The 7933-nt window shown below is 42.9% G+C and overlaps 1 protein-coding gene across 3 annotated transcripts in view; it reads left to right on the top strand.

The window, feature by feature from the left end:
* Nucleotides 1-2079: 2079 nt before the first annotated feature.
* The window catches only part of KLHL8 (kelch like family member 8), a 54459-nt gene continuing 48605 nt past the window's right edge, over nucleotides 2080-7933 (top strand). For 2 of the 3 annotated variants that reach the window (XM_081060437.1, XM_081060439.1), the window contains exon 1: nucleotides 2085-2258. The gene's annotated coding sequence lies outside the window, so the exon portion shown is untranslated. Of the gene's footprint in view, nucleotides 2259-7933 lie in introns of all 3 variants that reach the window. The other variant, XM_081060438.1, reaches the window with a different exon arrangement.

Below are 7933 nucleotides of genomic sequence, written 5' to 3'. Positions count from 1 at the left end.
ACCTCCTAGGGTCCCTGGCTGGGTCTGTAAATTAAACTCACAAAGACAGATTAACAGGATAAAAGCATACAAATTGTATTGAATTTTTACATGTACATGGGAGCATTCACAAGAGAATGAAGACCCAAAGAAATGACCAGAGCAGGAAGCTTTTACACCTTGTAGACAAAGAAAAAAATTTGTGAAGAATTGACAAGACAAAAGGGTTTGGGCTAAGGTTAGTAAATGGTGAAGAAGTATCTGGGAAGATAAGGGTTAGTTTAACAAGGTTTGTTTATACAGCCCTAAATTCCCCCTCTGGTGATAAGTATGTCTTTTTTCCTCCCAGTACAGGGGAGGGTACTTTTTACATAGGAGTTTTAATGACTTGTGGGGAATCAGGGTGAAGGTGGACGATGCAGAGTGACACTCTTGCTTCTGCCATTGTATTAAATTCCTTCAGCATAAAATATTCAATATGCCAAGGTGCCATATTTTGGGGTAGAATGTCCTAGACCCCATTAAGGTATATCTTGTTTTGTAAGATATATATTTTTGAAGAATAATTACTTGAGCGCATTGTTGTGGATATATCATTTTTTAGGTGAGGACTTTTCCCTCCAGTTTGTCACTTGCTTTGAGAATTTCCTTTAATTTTCAGAACTTTTGCCTGACTCCCTTCTCCCAATAAAAAGCTCTACACTGGTGTAACTTATATGTTCCCCACTCCCCTGGCCACCCTGGGCATGCCTTTTTACTTCTCATCTGTTTAGTTCTCTGTCTCCTCCCACTAGATCTTAAGTCTCCACCAGTGCAGGGACTGTTCCGTTTTGTTCACTGTGTATTTCCCAGTTCCTAGCTCAGGGACTGGTATATAAAGATGCTCAATGCATCTTCCTGAATATATAAATAACAATATAACAATATGGAAGTATTGTGTATATTTATTTGATGTACTTAGTAACTACAAGTAGCCTAATGTTTGTGTATGTCAATTAGCAGAGAAAAAGGAGATCTGCTCCATAAGCTTTTTAAGGGAAACACTGCATACATGACTAAGAAGAAAAGTTCAGATTATAAAAAAATTTCTACTAGGACATGATCTTATTAAATACATAATGTATTACATCATGCTTCCAACAAATGTTACCTTTTATTTTTTTTTTTGGTGCACACTTTAAAACTGGTCTTGAACTATTTTTCTAAGGGCATTTGCACTAAGTTAGCAAAAATATACTCTGAAGAGAAATATTTTGAAATATTAAGAATTATTTATTTCTATTTCTGCTATGTAAGAAAAGGAAGTGATTTTCTTTTATATAAATGAAATCTCAAATTCAAATAGTCATTTTGGGGTTTTTACATAAGATGCTAATGTAAAAAAAGCTCTTTTCTAGCAAAATGAATATAAACCTCTGTGTTGATAACTCACAAATACACTTAGGGTTGAATTATTCTGTACTAGATTCGCAGGGTTGTGGAAGCTTGAGGCTGCTGTAACAAAAGACACACTTAAGGGAGTATGTTTCTTTCAAAATGTTTCCTTTGCTGGCTCTCAACCTCTACCTGCCTACATTTCACTGACTTCATTGAAAAGTTGTTTTATGTCAACATCATTTTTATTTGGATTGGCTTTTAGCAGCGAGGGCTTAGGTGCCTGCACTGCTTCCGTCGGTTTATCACCTGTGGGTATGTGTTTATAAACGGAAGCCGTTCTGTACATCCTTTGTACAGCACAGGGAGAAAGTGACATTAGAATAAAAGGAGAAGCCTTCCTTTTTAAAGACGCGCATACACGTGCGCGAGGGCGCTTGGTGGATCTAAAAACAGAATTTGTGCTGCCATGGAAACGGAGACACTGGTGACTCCAGAGGTAGTCACGCTGCGTCCTGGCCAGCTGAGTGTTGCGGCCTTCCGCTCGGCGGCGGCCTCGTCCCAGCAGGATCCCACTTCCCAGGCCCCTGAGGAATCCCGCCGCCCACGAGGGAGGGAGGGCGGCGACTTGGGGCCAGGGGAGGCGCTCACACCCACACTCCCAGGGTGCTGTGCGCAGCCCCGCGCGCCCCGCCCCGCCCCGCCCCTGTAGCGCCCCCTCCGGGCCCCGCGGGGAGGGCACCGGGCTCTGGCTGGGGCTCGGCGGGGCCGCGCAGGCGGGCGCGCGTCCCCGGGGCTCGCGCGGGGCTGCGGTCGCGCCGCTCTGGGCTGCGGGAGCGCACCAGCACAACGGCTGCGGTGGAGAGGCCGGGGGGAGCGATCGCAGGGGCTGGCCGAGGGCCCAGGTAACCGGATATTCGTGCGCCTCCACTCCTGCCTCCTTCGTGCGGGGCGCTCCTGCCGAGCGAGCCCTCGTTCACCCCGACCGTAAATCGTAACGCCTCCGGGCCGCGGGTATCCTTAGGCGCCGGGATACCCCAGCCCTGACGCGAGCGGGATCCCAAACGCCACAGCTGGAGGCCTTGGGCCCATTAAAGCGCTGCACGGTTTCGGTCGCCCCCTTTGGTGGAAGGAACGGGGTCGCGATCCATCCGCGAGGGGAAGCCCAGCCTCTGGCTCTGGCCCCGTCGCCGGCACCACTTGGCGCGCTCCGGTCGATCGTTCAGAGAAGAGAAGGGCGGGCAGGTGCTTGGCGGGATCCAGGGAATGAAGCGTGAGTCCGGAGCCGGTGCGGGTCCGGGAAGGGTGGCTGGACGCCCCGGGACTCCGGCTGTGGGGGCGGGGCGGGCCGCTGTGTCCCGGCGCTGTGCCCTGTGCGCGGGGACTGGCCGCCACCTCGGGGGCTCGGCCGCCTGGCGGGGACTTGCTCGCTCGAGGAGCTTGTTGCCTGTTAGGGACTTGGCGGTACTGGGCAGGAAAAGGGGGTGTTAGTCCTCCCTCCGGGGCTTGCCCCTCGGCGGGGCCGCGGCCGGGCATCCCTGCCGGTACCGGGGGCTTCTGCCGGCGCCAGGTGCACCTCCCGCGGTGGTGGACCCGGGGTGGAGGAGCGCCTCCTCGTGTGACGTCAGAACCGCAGCAGCTGCTCAGCGGAGTCGTGCTACTGCCGCGATGGCAGCTCTTTCCTCCTTCCCGTCGGTCCTGGGCTGGGTTATCTTGCTGGTTTCTTTGGGGAGGACAATTGGTCTACACGCGTAGTTGGCGTTTTCTAAGCCGGGGGCTCTCGTCCTTGACTGGATCTGTACGCGTCTAGGCGCCTGGGTTTGAAAAGATGTTTCTGTATTTTCCCACTTGGCAGCATTGAATCAGATGACTTTTTGTAGAAAATGGAACTTTTCTCCTTATTCCTTTTAATCTGCTTTCATATCACAACCATGTTTGGCCCTTTCCCCTATGCTGATGTTACTACTTTGGGAGGGTTCTTTGGGGAAAGGTTCTTGACAGAACCTGGGGTGACACAAATATTTTGTCTGCTGGTTGCACTTTTTTTTTTTTTTGCATTGCTTTTCTCTTGCATAAGTTGATAATTGTCAGACTCTTGTTGTTCTTCATTCTCCCTCTTTGAGAAAATCCTCTTCCTCCGTTTCCCTCACGTCTTGATCCTGCCAGAAGGTAGACCTGGGTGAGCAGAGTACCTCTACCTGGGGGTGTCTTTTTTCATTGGCTGCTGCTTTCCTCCTACTGGCGCCCCTTTTAGTTCCATCAACCCCTGCATGACCCACTTCAAACTTTCAGTCTCTTTATGTAAATGCTTCATAGAATAGCAAAGTGTCATATTTTTCAGCCCTAAAACTCATTAGCTTGACTATTTCTTCACTTTTCTGAAAAACATGTTTGATGTTAACCAATGAAGCAAGAGGAAATGGGACATTTTGGTTATATTAACTTTTCTTTATTGGTATCAAGATATAGCTACAATAATATGTGACCCGTTAGGCTTTTTTTTGGAAGAAAAAATCCGTTTTCTCTATCTGAGGGGCTTTTGTGGAAGCATCAGGGTATAATAATGAACTGAGCTTAGTTCTGGAACTAGTCAATTCTGTATTAGAATCCCAGCTCTCCATCTGTTGGTTATGTGACGATGGCGTTATTTTCTGAATCTTTATTTCCTTAGCTGCAAATAGGGGACTAAATATTAAGAGAAATAATTTTATAGTGTAATGTATTATTAGGTTGGTGCAAAAGTAATTGTGGTTTGCACCAACCCAACATATACTCATTGATACCACTAGTCACATTCTGTTGTTTAAAACACTGCTAGTATAGCTTGTTTTCTGGTGAATACTGCTTATGTAAATACTATCAAACTTTTTTTAAAAGGTTGACTGTACATGAGATTTAGTTAGTTCTTGTGAGTCAGAGGTAAAACTATGGAAAAGGGTCAAAGGAACTTTGGGAACATTTCTACTTCATCTCTGTGGTTCTTATAGAGCACACCCTGCTCTGTGGGTGTGCCCAAAAATGGTCTTCCAAGAGTATGAGCTCTGTGTGTATCTGTACAGTACTTTTCTGGGGAGAAGACCCACAGCATTCAACATGTTCAAAAGGGGTTCATGACCATCCTCCCCTCAAAAGTTCTAAGGACCATTAGCTTCAGTTATCTAGGCAGATTTTTTTTCTAGATATTTTGCATATTATCTTCAAAATTAGTTTTTTTTCCCTTTCTTTTATTGGGGAAGGGGAACAGGACTTTATTGGGGCACAGTGTGTACTTCCGGGACTTTTTCCAAGTCAAGTTGTTGTCCTTTCAATCTTAGTTGTGGAGGACGCAGCTCAGCTCCAGGTCCAGTTGCCATTATTAGTTGCAGGGGGCGCGCCCACCATCCCTTGGATTCCAGCAACCTTGTGGTTGAGAGGATGCGCTCCAACCAACTGAGCCATCCAGGAGCTCAGCGGCAGCTCAGCTCAAGGTGCTGTGTTCAATTTTAGTTTCGGGGTGTGGAGCCCACCATCTCTTGTGGGAGTCGAGGAGTCCAACGGGCAACCTTGTGGTTGAGAGCCCACGCTCCAACCAACGGAGCCATCTGGCCACCCGGGAGCTGAGCAGCAGCTCATTGACTTCATTCCAGCTGCGGAGGGCGCAGCTCGCTGGCCCATGTGGGAATCGAACTGGCAGCTCCACTGCCCAGAGCTCGCGCTGTAACCAACTGAGCCACCCGTCTGCCCCCAAAAGTAGTTTTTTGAGAAATGAAAGTGAACAGGTAATTTTTGAAGCACTGTGAGTGCCAATTTTCTTCCAGAACTAGAGGTTGATATTTATGATATAATATGTTCATGTGAATAATAGTGCTGCTTCTTATACCTGGAGATGACTCCAATGACTGATCATTATCATTAGGCAGATACTCTCCACTCCTTCCCTCCCCGAGCTTGATGAGCAATAGAATACATAGTAAAGAATGGCATCCTAATACAATCTAGCATGTTAGAATATTATTTTGAAATGCTAAAAGATAATTTGGTTTGTTCTGAAATTTGGACATTTTTTTCTTCTCTCAACAAAACACCAAATGCTAAAGAAAATTAAGTATTTTATCTTACAAACTAGATGATGATATTTATATAGTATATTTGTTGTAAAATATTCTTATATAGCACAGAGTGGAAAGTGACATTGAATCCTAATAGGTGATCGTGTTGACTTTCAATCTTGCTGACTTGGAAAGAATATGGAATTTACAATCAGCTTATGTAGATTAGATTACAATTTCTAATTTGAATTTATAATATTTAAAATAAATCTTATTTGATATTTGGGGAATTTCTGAATTAGGTTAGATAGAGCTCATTCTTGTAATAAGAGTTTGAAAGTAAGGTATATCAAACTGCCGTATTTTCCTTGTTAGTGATAGGTTGCTGGGCTATAAGGCTTTGCAATGTGAAGCCAACTTCTGTTTCTGGGTCAGTTACAAATACTAATAGTCACGAGGTCTAAAGAGTATGAGGCGGATCAAGTGATGTTATACAAATTTGTGAATGAATCTGTCCAGCAGAGTAATGTCTTTCTGTCTTTTTCTTTAAGATCTTTTTTTCTTTTTCCCATTGATATTAGTCAAGTTTTTCAATTGAAAACGGTATACTTTCAAATCTTAAGGTTCTAAATCAATACTTGGGGATTTATAGAATAAAGTAACAGAACTGTGTTTGCTTCTCTAGATTTGTTCTTTATAAAAATCATCTGAGAGGTCTATATACATCTCAAAAATTAATTAGAGATGAATGCCAGCATTTGCATAGTACTATATGTATGAAGGATAAATCACTGTGCTGCATCTTGAGTTATTTTAATGCAAAGGATTGCTTATTACTTTAATAATGAGAGTTTCAGTGACATTAATTGGATATGGAAAACAAAGAAGAATCACTTTAGCAAAAATTTTACCTCTGGGAATACTATCACTTTAAGAAAATCAGCGATTTTTATGTGTATTCTCTTACTCGAGCTTTTAAAAATTCAAAAGCATTTTTTGTATGGGCAGAATATTGTTAATACCTGTATTTTAGTTCTCATAAAGTAATTTGTACATACTGTATGAAGATACAGTTACATTTCCCATACAAAGATATAGTTAATGGCATCTTTGGCCTAGTGTTAAGAGTTTTGGCTTTGTCATGAGGCAATCCTGTGTCGAGTCCTGGGCATTGCCACTTAATAGCTGTGTAATCTTGGGTAGGTTTCTTAATTTCTCTGAGTCCCATTATCCACAACTGTAAATTTGTGAATAATACCTGTTTAGATTGTCCTGAGGATTGAAATGAATAAGTGTGAAGTTTCTAACTAAAAAAAAAACACACACACACACACAGAAATTACTTACATGATTTATATGCCAGACAACATATTAACTAATGTAATCCTTATAACAATCCTATGAAGTTGGTATTGTTCTTCATTTTTACAGATGAAGAAACTAAGGTTAATGGAAGGTTATATAACTTAACCAAGACCATACAGCTTATAAGTAAGCACTCAACTAATGCTGACTGTTTTCATTAAAAAATAAAAAGGCACAGTTATGGTAGTATAGCTAGTTCTCTTCTTTTGCTGTAATGAAAAATGCATTAGAATGTAGAGCATTATAAAGCATATTTTATTTCTTTGCTGGAAGAAATGTTGGTTGGAGGACTGTGTTCCTGATCAAGGACTCAGGATCACATCATTTGTAAAAGTAATAATGTCCATTTATGGAATGCTTACTGTGTACTAAATATAGGGTAAGTACTTTACATAGTTTACCTCATTTAACCTTCACAACAACCTTACAAGAAAGCTGAGACTCAATTTTAAGTGACTTGCCCAAGGCTACACAGTTAATAGGGAACCCCAAAACTGTCTAGCTCTGAAGTCTGCTATTAACCGCTAGTTTATGAGCCTTGTGTTCGATATGGCTAACAAATGTCTCTAAAAAGCCAGGCAACAGCTAAATAATTTTAATTAGAAAAAAAGTACTCTCATAGTTTGGACCTAGAAATAAACAGTGATTACCTAAAACTAAGGTCTCATAGGCCAAACCCAGCGTGCTGCTGCTGGTTTTGTAAATAAAGTTTTATTGAAACACAGCCATAATCATTTCTGTATGTATGTCTATGGTTGCTTTCCTACTACAGTGTCATAATTGAGTACAATTGATAAGGGTGGAGGGTAGAGGTACCAACCTCCCAGCAGGAGGCAGTGGAAAATCTGTGTTTAACCTACTCGCATTTGCAGATTCCCAACCACGGAGTTGTGGAGTTGACCCTTGAACTTAACTGTTGACCCAGGTCAATTGAAAAAAAAAAATCCTGTGTTAAGTGGGAGCAGTTCAAACCTGTGTTGTTGAAGGGTCAACTGTAGTGACAGAGTTTGGATGGCTCACAAAGCCTAAAGTATTTACAGAAAGAGATTGCTGACCCCTGACCTATACCAACTCTGCTCTTTTATAAATGAAGAAACTGAGACTCTGAGAGATTAGATAATTTCCCAATAATATAGTTGGTTAAAATCCAGTTCTACTACTACCTAACTCAACTGTTATTTCTGTGA

Source organism: Rhinolophus hipposideros (genome assembly GCF_964194185.1).
Source record: "Rhinolophus hipposideros genome assembly, chromosome: 1".
Lineage (NCBI taxonomy): Eukaryota > Metazoa > Chordata > Mammalia > Chiroptera > Rhinolophidae > Rhinolophus > Rhinolophus hipposideros.
The sequence above is the reverse complement of the archived record's forward strand: the minus strand, read 5'-3'. Positions and strand labels throughout refer to the sequence as shown.